The 14,994-nt window shown below is 47.9% G+C and overlaps 1 protein-coding gene and 1 pseudogene across 1 annotated transcript in view; one reads left to right on the top strand and one right to left on the bottom strand.

The window, feature by feature from the left end:
* The window catches only part of LOC141567351 (butyrophilin-like protein 9), a 365,947-nt gene that overhangs the window by 100,974 nt on the left and 249,979 nt on the right, over positions 1 to 14,994 (bottom strand). The window lies entirely within an intron of this gene.
* Positions 3,711 to 5,659, top strand: LOC141567195 (butyrophilin-like protein 8; annotated as a pseudogene).

Raw genomic sequence — 14,994 nt, 5'->3', positions numbered from 1 at the left:
CAGACTAACATATTAAAATAATATAAAAGAAAACTACCAATTTTTATCCTTCAAGAACATAGTTGCTTTTTTTTTTTCAGTTTCAGGTGCACAAGACAAAGCAAAACTTAGACGTTTATCATTTATATCCCTCACACTGTGTGAACCCCTCCCCCCATCCACTATCCCTCTGTACGTTTCCCAAATTAATTTTCAAAACCCCGTGGCCATCTTGTGGTTACCGACTATTTTCTAAACCCCTCACCTTCCCCCTTATCCCCACCCCCCCATCTAGCAACCCTCAGTTTTTCCTCCATGTTTCCAAAACTGTCTCTGATTAGTTCATTCACTTATTCTTTTCTTTAGATTCCGCATATAAGTGAGATCATATGGTATTTGTCTTTCTCTGTCTGACTTATTTCACTTAACATAATGTTGTCTAGGTCCATCCATGTTGTTGCAAATGGTAAGATTTCTTTCTTCTTTGTGGCTACGTAAAACTCCATTGTATAAATGTACCATTATTTTTGACAGCTTCAATATAATGTGCCTTGGAGAAGGCCTGTTCAGATTGGTAATTAGATGTTCTATTTGCTTCTTGGATTCAAGGATCCAGTTCTTTCCACATATTTGGGAAGTTCTCGTTGACTATTTGTTTGAATATATTCCCTGTTCCCTTCTCCCTCTCTTCTTCTTCTGGTATATCTATTATTCTTATGTTGCTCTTCCTGATGGAATCAGAAGGTTCTTGTAGAGTCCTTTCATTTCTTTTAACTCTCAAGTCTCTCTCTTCTTCCACCTGTGTCATTTCCAGATTTCTATCTTCAATATCACTAATTCTTTCCTCCATCTGGTCTGCTATATTACCTAAGCTGGCTATTTCATTCTTCATTTCTTTTATTGAGTTCTTCATTTCCAGAATTTCAATTTGGTTCTTTTTTAAAATTTCAATTTTTTGGTAAAATATTCATTTGTTCATTTATTTTGTTTCTGAGTTCATTAAACTGCATTTCTGTGTTTTCTTGCATCTGGTTGATTTTTGTCAGAACTGCAATCTTGAATTCTCTGTCATTTAAGTCATATATTTCCATGTCTTTAAGTTCATTTTCTGGAGACTTTTCATTTTCTTTCTGAGCTGCCTTGTTACCTTGGTTATTCATGGCAGTTAATGAATTACTATTTGTCTTCCTGGGCATCTACAGGAGTGGGTTCTGTAGTAGGCTGATATGAAGAGGTCTTTTTTTTCTTTCCAGTAGGCGTTGCTGGAATGTTTTGTTTTCTCTCCCACTGCAGCCTTTTATTTTATCTCATTCTGTAATGTTTTATTTTCTCTTGCGCTGTTCTGGCTTCTCACGTGATGATGAGTTTCCTGGAAGGTGGGCTTCTCCTCTGTGAACAAGTTGCCTAGGTCTCAGGGCATAGCTCCCATGATAGGATGTGGTGGGAGATAGAGTTCTAAGCTTCTGAATCCCCAGTGCTGCCGCTGCAGCTTGATGCAGAGCCTGAGTGTCCCAGCAGCTCTGGTGGCCCCCAGGGGATCTTCCCAGAAAGGTGGGAGTGGGGAGGGCTGTGAAAAGTAGCTGATACATTTGTGGCTCCAAGCAATGGCGACTTCCTGAGCACAGCTGTCTCATCCCTACAGTTCTTCCCCTATCGCTGGAGTTAGTCACTCTGTATGCCTGTGGCTACCGACTGTCTCTCCAGTTCTCAGCACTGTAGATAGTCTGTTCTTTAATCTAACACTGTTACCGTTTCTTCTGGAGCCCGCTTCTAACACTGGGGTGAGCTCTGAGAGAGTGGGAGTGCGAGTCGGCCAGGCTTCATGTCTTCCTTTTTCTGTTTTATGTATGGTTGTGAGGGCTTAAACCACAGTCCTCACTCTTCTGTATTTGGTCTTTGCTCTGAGGTCACTGCCCCAAATACTGGGTTCAGCCGTGTTATGTGCTCAGGCAGGACTGTGAGCAAAGGGAGTGCGCGTGCAGCCTGAATTCTTCCCTCTCCTGAGACTGCAGTGAGTTCCGTGACCCAAGTCTCACATCTCTGCACTTTCTCCTTCCCTCCTCCCCTGCTCGCCTGATTTGCCCACCTGGAGATGAGTCGATGCTTGGATCTCTCAGATGTGCTTGTGTGTTGCTTAGGTTATCCTTTGTTGAATTATAGCTGTTCAATTTGTTGTAACTTCCAGGGTAGATTTCAAGAAGCACTTCTCATGCCACCATTTTTGTGATGTCTCTCTTAGTATCTTAACAAAATATTATATGTCTGACAAAATGTTTGCAAACTAATTTGAAAATATATAAAATAGAAATAACATTGCATGTAATAGCATGGGAAGGAAAGTCTATTCAAATAGAATAGGGCAGCACAGTTGTTAACTGTTCAGAAGAAAATAAATTGAACTTCTACCTCACTTTATATACAAAAATAAAATCCAGATGGAGCAAGAATTATGAAGAAGTACAACGCTTTAAGCATGTAGAAGAAATGAGATAAAAATGCCCTTTCAATCTTGTGGTATGAGATGATCTCTTAAATGGTGATGGAAGGAGAACTGACTCTGGGTGGTGAACACACAATGGGATTTATAGATGATGTAATACAGAATTGTACACCTGAAATCTATGTAATTTTACTAACAATTGTCACCCCAATAAATTTAAAAAATAAATTATATATAAAAAAAGAAATACAAGTGAAGACAATAAAATAAAATAATATTCACTTTCAATAAGAGTTTTTACCCCAAGAACTAGTTTTTTCCTCCTTGGAGATGATACTGCCCCTTGAGAATGTGTGCCATGATCCCACCTTCACTCCAGGTTGTCTTCTGTCTCATCATCCCTTCTCCCTGACAATCTCCAGCTCCACCTCCAGAGGACCCCAGATGTCAACCCCTCCCTTTGGCATGAATGTTCCTGACCTCTTATTTTACCCCAGCTAGAGATGCTCACTAAAGGGGGTTGGGGGTTGGGGCACAAAACGAGAGTTCTAAAAGAGCCCCCATTATTCTGAGCAATGAGCCAGGGCTATGTTTGTACCTCACACACTCCTCTGTCCACCATTGGATATTCTGTTTCTGTTTCAGGGAAAATCTGGGCAGAATTGGGTAAGTGACTTGTCATGTCTGAGCCTGCCCCACAGTTCTCCTGGGTCCCTCCTGTTCCAGAGTTTGAGCCACCTGGGGGCTGTCTTTGCTCCAGACTGGACGGGAAGGATATGCAGGCCAATGAGGGCAGCTGGTTCAACCCCACATCCATTTACTACTGAACTGATCCTTAGACAGGTAGGGGGATTAGGATGGACACTGGGATCCTGAAAACCCCTAAAATTGTCTGCACATTTGCATATTGGTACATTCTGTGGGGAGAGGAACCATAGATTTCATGACCTCTCTGAGGGTGTGGACCAAGAATGGGGAAGAGCCTGGAGGGCATCTCCCTCAAACTCCAGTCTGGCTTGTTAGTTTGAGATAAGAATTCAAGGCTTATATCAGCCCAGAATATTCTGCTTTTTGTGTCATGGAAAGACCAAAAAACTGGACAAAAGTGTTGTAGAGCTTTCCTGTCACACTCTCCCTTGGGCCCTTGTTCTGTGATTTCAGCCTCTTCCTTGTTTTTGGTTTTCAGACTGGAGAAGGAAGCATGGAGTGGCAGGTGAGAGAAACTATTCTCTCCACCCCTATTATCTCTCCTTACAAGTCCCTAGTTTACAAATCTTGAGACCCTGAGTCCATGGGTCTCTGCAGAGACAAGCTGGTGATGGGGACCCTGAAACTGTCTGCAGATGCCGGGGGACATGTGTTTGCAAAGAGCCCCATGGCTTCAGCAGATCTGGTGGACCCAAGACACCCACAAAGGTTAACCACCCTGGTCTCCTGTCTCTCTGTCCGCTGCTCTCCATGTGAGCACTGACCCTCCTGCTCTGTCTGCTTGTTTTCAGCACTGAGAGAGGCCTGGAAACATGCAGATACTAATGCCTGAGGGGGTGACAGTGGGATAGAGTCTTGGGCGGGCATGGGAGAGGGAGCCAACCAGAGACAGACAACGGGAAACAGGAACACAGAGACATTATGGACTGCAAGTTATAAATCTTTTTTTTTTGGGGGGGGGGAAGGGGAACAGGATTTTTTTATTTTATTGGGGAACAGTGAGTACTTCAGGCCTTTTTTCCAAGTCAAGTTGTTGTCCTTTCAGTCTTAGTTGTGGAGGGCGCAGCTCAGCAACAGGTCCAGTTTCCGTTTTCTAGTTGCAGGGGGTGCAGCCCACCATCCCTTGCGGGAGTCAAGGAATCGAACTGGCAACCCTGTGGTTGAGAGCCCACTGGCCCATGTGGGAATCGAACCGGCAGCCTTCGGAGTTAGGAGCATGGAGCTCTAACCGCCTGAGCCACCGGGCCAGCCCCCAGATTATAAATCTTTGAGTCCTGGATCCTCCCCAGGGGCAGCTGACCCAGGACTAGGAAGGGAGAGGACAGGGGGTTGGATCAGCAAGAGTAGGGATCAGTGGCTAAGCTTTAGGGAATTGAGGGCATTAGTGACTGGCCAACAGGATAGACTGAGGGGAAATGAGGCAAAGTTGGACAGGACTCAAAGGGAGGAAGCTGGCTACTGGGGATAATCGAAATCTAACAAAGTCAAACAGTGGACCCACATGGAGGTACAGTGGTAGGGCTGGGGTGATATACAGGAGTTAAGACCTCACAGTTGGGCATCTCCAGGCATTGGTGAGGCCATAGGGCCACACTGGAGATGAGGGAGGGGCAGGGGGCTGTGTCTGATGGAGCCTCTGGCCCTGGGACCTCACCGGATCCCACCCTGAGCCAGTACAGTGCAAGGGAGTGACCTCTGCATCCAGCTCAGGTCCCTTCTCAGTGACTCATGCTCTCTCTCCCCCACCACACCCCAGTGGAGGTGACTCTGCACCCAGAGATAGCTCACCCCCAGCTCTACGTTTCTGATCTGAAAACTGTGTGCTATAGGAACATTCACCAGAAGGCGGCCTACTCAGACAAGAGATTTACAAGGAAGTGTATGGTGGCTTCTCAGGGATTCCAAGCAAGAAAACATTACTGGGAGATGGATGTAGGACACAATATAATGTGGTGTGTGGGAGTGTGCCGGGACGACGTGGACAAGAAGGTGGAATATGAGACTCTGTCTCCCAACAATGTGTACTGGGTGCTCAGATTGAAAAGACAATATCAGTATTTCACACTTAACCCCCATAGAATTAACCTCTCTCTAAGAATACCCCCTACCCGAGTAGGGGTCTTCCTAGACTATGAGGGTGGGACCATCTCCTTTCTCAACATAAATGATCAGTCCTTCATTTACAACCTGACACATCAGTTTGGAGGGTTACTGAGGCCCTACATCCAGCATTATGAGAGCAATTAGGAAAATGTGACTCCCATAGTGATCTTCCCCTTGACCCAGGGATCAGAAGAAGCACCTCCTGACACAGACAATCTGGAGCCTTCCCCACAGGTGACCACACCCTTCCTGTCCAGGGTGGTGCCAGAGGAAATCACACCTCACACTCTCCCTCAGGACAGGGATCATCCTCTCAGGCCCCAGAGCCCTGCAGCAGACAGCAGCACGGCTTCCAGAGGAGGCGGGCTGTCCCATATATGTGGGGTCAGGGGTCATGGCTGCCCTGAGGCACGGAGGGAAGAAGACTGATAGTGCATTTGGGTTTGCAGCAACTCTGCAGCCAAAGAACCTTGACAAGTAACAAGCTTTTGGGCTCCTCACCTATAAAACAGAGACAGGAATTACCATCTCAGGATTGAGTGAAGACCAGAGACAGTGATTTTGAATCATGATGCCTCTTGTCGGTGGCCTGGCATCAGTGGACGATGTCTTCTTATATTAAACTTTTCCAACATGATCTTTACTTATTCCATATTAATTCATTTTTCTCTATTGCAAATCACCCATGGCGTAGTTATTCATCTTTCTGTGCTTTCTGTGCCAAGCCCAAAGAATTGACGAGGAGGGAAGATTTCCCAATTTTTTCTATAAAGCCAAAATGACCCTGATACCAAAACCAAACAAAGATATTAGAAAAATATAAAAGAAAACTAGCAATTCTTATCCTTCTAGAACATAGATGCAAAACTTTAAATAAAATTTTAGCAAATTGAATTGAACAACAGATTGCAAGTATAATACATTACTGCCAATTGTGTGTCTCCCAGTAATGAACAATTGTTTTAATATTCAAACAACGAGCAGTGTAATTCACCACATTAAGAAACTAAAAGATAAAACAATATGATCATCTCAATAGATGCAGCAAAAGAACGTTTGACATATTCAGCATCAATTACTAATAAATCTTTCAGCAAATAACATGTAGAGATGGCTAGTAAGCCCACATAAAGATTCTCTACATCCTTGGACAGTAAGAAAATGCAAATTAAAACCACAATGACAATAATGAATGTCAACTATAATTATATAGATAGATAGATAGATAGATAGATAGATAGATAGATAGATAGATAGATAGATAGATATGGTTACAAGAAGCGGATACAGCATTAGGAATAGAGACAGAGGAAATGTAATGGTTGTGTGCGATGTCAGAGGGATAGTGGATGGGGGAGGGGCGTTGTCACTGTATGAGGTATATAAATGATAAATGTCTAACTATTACATTGTTTTGTGGAACCGAAACTAATAAAAAAATTATATAAATTAAAAAAAACCAAACAGAAACAAACAAGAAAAAAACCACAATGAAACAATTACCACAATTAGTGTGAAAATAAAAAGACTGATCAGACCAAGTGTTGACGAGGCTGTGGAGGGACTGAAAGTCTGGTGGTGAGGAGATAAAATGGTACAGTCACTTCAGAAAACAACTTGGCACTTTCTTTAAAATGTAAACAATCCCTTACCATGTGATTCTGCTGGTTCATGCTTAGTATTTTGTCAAAGACAAAAGGAAATACATTGCTCTACAAATTTGTACATGAATGTTCAGAGAAGCTTTGTTTGTAGTAACCAAAAGTTGTAAGTGATTCAGGTGCTATCAATGGATGAATGAATGAACAGATTGTGGTACATCCATGCAATGAAATACTACTCGGCAATAAAAAATATGAAATGTTGACACACACACACACACAACAAGGATGAATCCAAAACAATTATTCCAAGTGAAAGGAGACAAACGAATTAAAAATATTAGGAAGAGTGCATACTGTGTGACAACACTTACATAAAAGTCTAGAAAGTGCAAATGGATCCCCACTGGCAGAAAGCACATCAGTGGTTGCTAGGAGGGGACATAGGATAGAAGGGATTACAAATGGGAACAAGGATGCTCTTAGGGTGCAGAAATGCTCACTGTCTTCTTCGTGGTGATGGTTTCATGGGTAAACACACAAATCAAAACATGGTTAAACACTTTACATATGTACAGTTTATTTTATATCAATTATGCCTCAATAAGCCTGTTTTCAAAAATAAATATGTCAACATCAACAGCAAAAGAGAAACATGATTCATGTTAGGGGTAGTATTTCCTGAACCACATCTTTAGGTACCATCTTTACTCTTTCAAAAAATAGACTTTACTTTAAACTGAGTGTAAAATACACAACAAAACGAAATGTGAAGTACAGCTTCCGTATATCCCTCTCATCCCGCAGCACACACAAACATGCCCAGCCTCCTCCAGCATCAACACCCCCACCAGACAGGTACGTTTGTTACAACTGATGAACCTGCATTGACACGTCATTATCACCCCAAGGCCATAGTTTACATTACTGTTCACTCTTGGTGTTGTACATGCTATGGGTTTGGACAAATGAATAATGACATGTGTCCATCATTTTAGTGCCGTAGAGAATACATAGTTTCATTGCCCTAAAAATAACTTGAGTTCCGTCAATTCGTCCTCTCTCATTCCTTCTCGCTCCCAAACCCTGAGAACCATAACACTTTTTACTGTCTTTATAGTTTTATCTTTCCCATAAACTCATATAATTGGAATCATACAGTATGTAGCCTTCTCAAACTGGCTTCACTCACTTACCAATATTCACTTAAGGTTCCTCTGTATGCTTTTTGTGACTTGATAGCTTATTTTCTTTAATACTGAATAATGTTCCTTTGTATGGATTTACTTCAGCTTGTCTAACCATTCATCTCATGAAAGACATCTTGTTTGCTTCCAAGTTTTGACAATCATGAGCAAAGGTGCTACAGGCATTCCTGTGCAGCTTTTCGTGTGAACGTAAGGTTTCAACTCATTTGGGCAAATACTGAAGAGGGCAATTGTTGGATTGTGTGGAAAGAGTATGATTAGTTTTGTAACAAGCTGCTCAACTGTCTTCCAAAATGGCTGTACCAGGAACGTTTCTGTTATGCCACATCTTTGCCACAATTTATTGTTGTATGTGTTTTGAACTTTAGCTTAAATGTGGTATTTTTATCCACATTTTATTCTAAACATTTCCTAAACTTTATTGTGATTTATTTTTGCACCCATGAATTATTTAACATTGTGTCATTAACAACTTCTAAATAATAGGGTTTCCTAAGACTTAAAATTGCTTTTTCATATTAACTTTATTATGATTAGAAAATTTCCTTTTTTTCTGGATGGCATTTGTGGAAACTTGCATTAAGGTCAGTAAGTGATCACTTTGTGAATTTCCCTGGGCTTGAAAAGGTTGCACAATCTCTATTTGTTGGTGCCTTGGCTTAGTGTGTAAATGAAAGACTGAGTGAGAGGTTGTCGTGCGGGAGACCCTGCTCGCTGTGCCATTTGTCGTGCAGGGCGGCCTGCGGGGTCTCTGGTCCCGCTCCCCACATAAGATCGCAGGATACGGTGAGGCCAACAAGGAACACCCATGGAGCAATAGGTAGGGGAGCCATACCACCACGGTCTCACTGGAGGCTGGGCCCACCGGATGCCGACCTACCGTCCGCTTTTCCGCCAACCGACCGACCGACGACTCTTCTCCACTCTCTCGACTGTTCTTCTCTCTCGGCTCTCCTCTTCCGCTCTCCTCGGCCCTCCTCTTCCGCTCTCTTCGGCTCTGCTCGGCTCTGCTCAGCTCCTCGGCAGTCCTCGGCTCTCCTCCGTAGCCGCAACAGTTATACCAGCGGCCAGTCGGCAAACCGGCCACAGCCGACGGCCAATCAGCCACAGCCGATGGCCATTCACCACCCGAGCCAGCACCCCTCCACGTGAGGCCAAGAGCCTGTAAACTACTTTCTGGGGCTCTGTCCCCACACTCCACCCCTACAGGGTCTTGCCTCACAATCTACGCGACAAGCATCTTCCACGAGGGTCCCTGTGCCATATTAGCCTACTGGCACCTACGGACGAAAAGAAACGGTAGTCTTAGGAACCAACAATGGCAAATCCCTTCCATCTGGGAGGATACATGCTAGCTTTTTGTCCTGGGAAAGGAGGGTCGCTGCCACTGGTACCTTTCCCGGTTTGTGGTACCAGACCTTTATGGCAGTACTTGGGGTCCCTTGCATAGTTTCAACATGTAACAGAACAGGGGACCCCATAATAGGCCATAGTGAGAGCACATAGGTTCCCCGCAAAATCATCCCGGTATCGGGACCTCTGTATACTACAGTCACTTGCGGTGGCCACTCAGCCACCACCCCTGGCGTCACTTGCAAATCATGAGTCAAACCGGCCCCCCATGGGGCTATCAGACCCAACCACCGACAGTGGGGGCTTTTGACCTGCCAGGGCCGAGTCCATTGCTGCCGTTCCCCTGCTTTCAAGCATGTGGGTGCTGGCAGCAAAATGTTCCCATTTCTGCCGTAGCCTGGCTTTAACAGTCTCACTAGTGGCAACTTGTAATTGAATGGGAGCGGCCGTTCGACGTAGCAGAGCTTCTACTGGTGCAGGCCCTCCCTTCCGTGGTCTCTCATTCAGGACTCTCAAGACATCCCATAGACGAGAGGCCCAGTCACGCATCGTGGGAGGGTGTTTTGACACCCGGAGACCTTGCTTCAAAAGGCCATTATAGCGTTCAATCATGCCAGCTGCTTGTGGATTGTACGGGGTGTGAAACAACCATTGCACGTCCATCCTGGCAGCCCAGCGCTGCACTTCTTGCCCCGTAAAATGGGTACCCCTGTCACTTTCAATGACTTGGGGGCGCCCATAGAGGGCGCACAGCCGTGTAAGGGCGACCACTGTATGCCGCTGATCCGCAGCCGGACAGGGCCAAGCAAACATCAACCCCGTAGCAGTGTCCACTGTGGGCCTTAGGCAGGGGTCCAATGTAATCCACTTGCCAGCGAGTGAGGGGCACTCTCCCACGCGTAATCTGCTGTGTCTCCCAGGGGAGCCTCCGCCTTTGGGGGCTGTCCTGGGCACAGACGGCACAGTCATAGCAGGCATCTGCTATTTCCTGCCATTTCAAAGGCAGGCCCCAGCGTCTGTGCACCTGCCTCATGGTTCGGCTTCCAGCGTGCTGCAATTTCCTATGCAGCCAGTGGGCCACATCAGTGGCAGGAGCCCGCTCTAACCATCGTACCCATGCTAGGGTGTCTGCTTCATCATTACCTGGGGACACTAAGGGGGAGTGACCTGTGACATGCATTAAGGTCACCTCCTTTCTCTGCCCTAGGTCCCAGAGGTCCTGCCACATGGCTTGACCCCACAGTGGACGGTGTCCCACCAACCAGTTTTGGTGTTTCCATGTAGGGAGCCACAACGTTAGGCCCCGGAACACCGCCCAGCTGTCAGTGCAAATAACTAGGGGCCCAGGCTTGTGGCTGATTATCATCCACACAGCCCGTAATTCAGCCCACTGGCTACTCTGGCCCGTCCCAGTATCAAACCAAATGGTGTCTGTTTTGGGCTGCACACCAATAGCCGTCCAAACAGCTGCAGCCCCTCCGCTAGAACCATTGGTAAACCAGGCATCCTCAGGTACTGGGGACTGTCCTTCTTTGTAGGGCGAGGGCTCCAAGTCCTCCCCTCTAGGCAGAGCACTTGGCTCAGCCTGGGCTACAAGCTCCACAGGCCCCAGGACCTGTTGTAGCTCTGTGCTCAAAGGGCTTGAACTAAGGGTGCTACGTTGCTCCAAGTAGGCACCCCACTTGGCGAGGGTGGTGGTCTGTGCCACCCCCGTTTTGGGTCCCTGGGTCCATGTACGGACCCACCCCTGGACAGGATACGTTGTTCGAACCAACACGCGTGCTGTTCCTGGGATGGCTTCTGTGGCCACTAGGGCTGCATACACAGCAGCCAGCTGTTTCTCTATTAGAGAGTAGCGAACCTCCGCTCCTTTCCATAATTGGGACCAAAATCCCACTGGCAACCGGAGACGCTCCTGCCGTTGCCAGAGGCCCCATCCGTACCCCTCTTGGGTTACGTGAACATCAAGTTCAAATGGGCGGCCGGGGTCCACTACTTGCAGAGCCTGTGCCTGCTGCATTGCCCATTTCGTGGCAACGAAGGCTTGCTCTATAGCCTCAGTCCAATCCCATGAGGTCCCCTTTTTTATCATATTGTACAAGGGCCTTGCCATTTGTGCTAAATGGGGTACAAACACCCGCCAATATCCTAGCAGTCCCAAATACGTCTGCAGTTGAGAGACCTTGGTCGGCCGGGGAAAGGCTTGTATCTTATCAATGATTGCCTCAGGTATAACCTTTGTCTTACCCGACCACACAACACCCAAAAACTTGACGGATAAGCCAGGGCCTTGGACCTTTTCCTCATTCACTGCCCAGCCACGTGACTTCAGGTGGCGGAGAAGAGAGGGAGCTGCTTGCTCTAAATCAGAAAGAGAATCTGAGGTTAACAGAATGTCATCAACATAATGAAACAAGGCCACAGAGGATGGGTGATCCCACTGTGCCAAATACTGGGCCACAAGCCCGTGGCAGATAGTGGGGCTGTGCAAGTATCCTTGCGGAAGGACTTGAAAAGTCCACTGCCGCCCATCCCACGTAAAAGCAAACTGCTCTTGACACTCGGGTGCAATGTCAATGGAGAAAAAAGCATTGGCCAAGTCCACTACATAGTGATATGTCCCCAGGCGGACAGTCAGACGATCCATTAAATCATGAATTGAAGGCACTGCAGCATGCAAGGGTGGCGTCACCTTATTTAACTCCCTATAGTCCACAGTCATTCGCCAGGTCCCATCTGGCTTCTTGACAGGCCATACTGGGGAGTTAAAGGGACTGTGCGTTGGCCTCACTATATGTGCCTTTTCCAATTCCAATATTGTACGACCAATCTCCTCCTGTCCTCCTGGCAGGCAGTACTGTCGCACTGTAACCACGCGCCAGGGCTGTGGCAACACTTGAGGAGGGTGGTGAGCATGCCCGCGTGTCACCGCTTTCACCACCCGGATCCGGAGACGGAACTCTCCTACCGACGTCTGTAAGCTGAGGCCATGTAGCACGTCCACCCCTAGAATATATTCCGGAACGGGGGAGACATAAATCTTGTAGGTACGAGGAGGAAGCCTTCCTATACCCAGTGGTAAGGAAACGGCTTTCACAGTCACAGTTTTTCCCCAATAACCATCTATGCAGACTGCTGGTCCAGGGAACAGTTCTGGATTCCCATAAACGAGACTGCAGTTGGCGCCAGTGTCAATTAGAGCCAAAACCCTCTGTACATTCGAAGGGGACCAATGTATGGACAATTCCACGTGGGGCCTCAGGTCCCTGCTCGTCCCCTCTGACCGGGTACCTTGGCCCCACCCCTAATCAAGCTGTAAGGGGTCAGCCTCAAGCGGCTGCATGAAGTCCTGGAGGGACATGGGTCGCGCTTTCCCAGACTCCTCTTTTATGCTTCTCCGGAATTGTTGTTCCGGACGCAACTGTTTCCAAAGTTCAAGCAGGAGTGCATTGGGTTGTCGGTCTATTTTCTTCCTATCGACTCCTGCTGCCACGAGATCACGCCACATCTGTGCGCGTGTTACTCTCTGAGGCCCGCGACCTCGCCCTTTACCTTTGGTTTGGGCTTCCAGGTTTCAACTGTGCGGACCTCCTGTCTTAACTTCCTTCGCCTCCGGCTTTCAACATCCCTTAGGGTGGCCATGGCAGTTGTAACTTCATGGATCCGCCACCCTACATACGGTGTAAGAATAGCAACCAAGGATCCAAAAGCACTCGCAGGTGCAGTATCCAAAACCAGATCTCTCATGCTGGCAGTAAAAAGCTCGTCATCTGGGCCCTACATGTTGAGGTTAAAAATAGCATGTCTCATACCCATTTCACGGATTATTTGCGTAAGTTCTGTATATGACTGCCATTGACTCACAGTGTCTGGCAGCTCGCCAGCCTCTTCCCATACGGTGCGTACCGCAGCAGTGAGCCACGCCATTAGAGAATGGTTGCCCTGGTTGTTGGCCAATCTATGGCAGTTTTGTAACCTTTGTTGCAGGGACGGATGCACTGTCACGAAGGCTAGCTTTTCCATCTCGCCTGGGGAGCAGAGAATGCTGTCTGCTCCCTCATTCCATAAACGTAATAGCCAAGCCGAGATTGGCTCTCCAGGGCACTGTCTGTACTACCTCTCTAGCTCCTGCAACTCAGTGGGAGTGTATGGGGTGTAGGTTGTGAACTCAGTCACAGCTGGGTTGCCGGCAGCAATGCCCCCAGGGCCCAAAGATTGCTCACGTTTTACCTTTTGCTTTAAGATTGGCCGGGCTTGGGGGTGGGAGCTACATTGTCTCTACTTGCTTCCTCCGCCTCTGCCTCAGAGTCTCCACCTTGGGGCCCCTGTTCTAACAGGTGGACCCGGGCTTCCAGCGCTTCCAACCGAGACACCTGGTTTGGCACCCGGGCCATTTCATTAAGCCCATTTTCCGTGTTGAGACTCAAGGCCTTGAGGAACATCCAGCCCACGCCGCCGGCTGTAGCCTTCTCCTCCTCCGGCAACCGCTCAGCCAGAGCCTGCAGGGCCCTCTCCACACTGGCCGGAGAGCCGTCCTTGTCCTCCCACCCCTCCTTGGGGGTCCAACTCCTGAGAACAGTGGCCACCGGACACCATACACTGTGTGGGGGCCACACGTCCTCCTGCCCAGAGTCAGACGCCATTCCTACCTGGCCGGAATCTTGCTCACCGTACCAGGTGTCTGAGTGGGTGGAGGCCTCGGTGTAAGATGTCCACAACTCCCAGAGCTTAAGGCCGCAGCAGATCACCAAAATGAACGCAATGCCGTCCATGGCCAAGAGGGTGATGTGCCAGCTAGAGGCTTGAGTCTCCCAGGCAGACTGTGCCTCCCGTTCCCGGTGTCGCTCCTCATGGGCGTTCCGAAGCTGGGCTCTCACACGCACAAACCGCTCCACCATGTTTCGGTAGGTTTTGGCCGGCACTGTACCCTGCTCGCTGCGCCATTTGTCGTGCGGGAGACCCTGCTCGCTGCGCCATTTGTCGTGCGGGGCGGCCTGCGGGGTCTCTGGTCCCGCTCCCCACATAAGAACGCAGGATACGGTGAGGCCAACAAGGAACACCCACGGAGCCATAGGTAGGGGAGTCATACCACTATGGTCTCACTGGAGGCTGGGCCCACCAGACGCCGACCTGCCGTCCGCCTTTCCGCCAACCAACCGACCGACGACTCTTCTCCACTCTCTCGACTGTTCCTCTCTCTCGGCTGTCTTCTTCCGCTCTTCGGCTCTCCTCGGCTCTGCTCGGCTCCTCGGCAATCCTCGGCAATCCTTCGTAGCCGCAGCAGTTATACCAGCGGCCAGTCGGCTAACTGGCCACAGCCAATGGCCAATCAGCCACAGCCGACGGCCATTCACTACCCGAGCCAGCACCCCTCCACGTGAGGCCGAGAGCCTGTAAACTACTTTCTGGGGCTCTGTCCCCACAGAGGTTCTTCACCTTTTCCTCAGGCCTGACATATTCTGGTCATTTCCCAATACCTTGGATCCTTGAGATTAAGGTTCTGTCTTATTCTAGCAAGTTCTTCTAATCTTGCTTCAAGATCTGAGTCCTAGTCTTGGACTCAAGAAAGGGGGTGATACAGAGTGTTACCTCAGGCTGTGCC

The sequence above is a fragment of the Rhinolophus sinicus genome, linkage group LG10 (assembly GCF_036562045.2).
Source record: "Rhinolophus sinicus isolate RSC01 linkage group LG10, ASM3656204v1, whole genome shotgun sequence".
Lineage (NCBI taxonomy): Eukaryota > Metazoa > Chordata > Mammalia > Chiroptera > Rhinolophidae > Rhinolophus > Rhinolophus sinicus.
The sequence above is the reverse complement of the archived record's forward strand: the minus strand, read 5'-3'. Positions and strand labels throughout refer to the sequence as shown.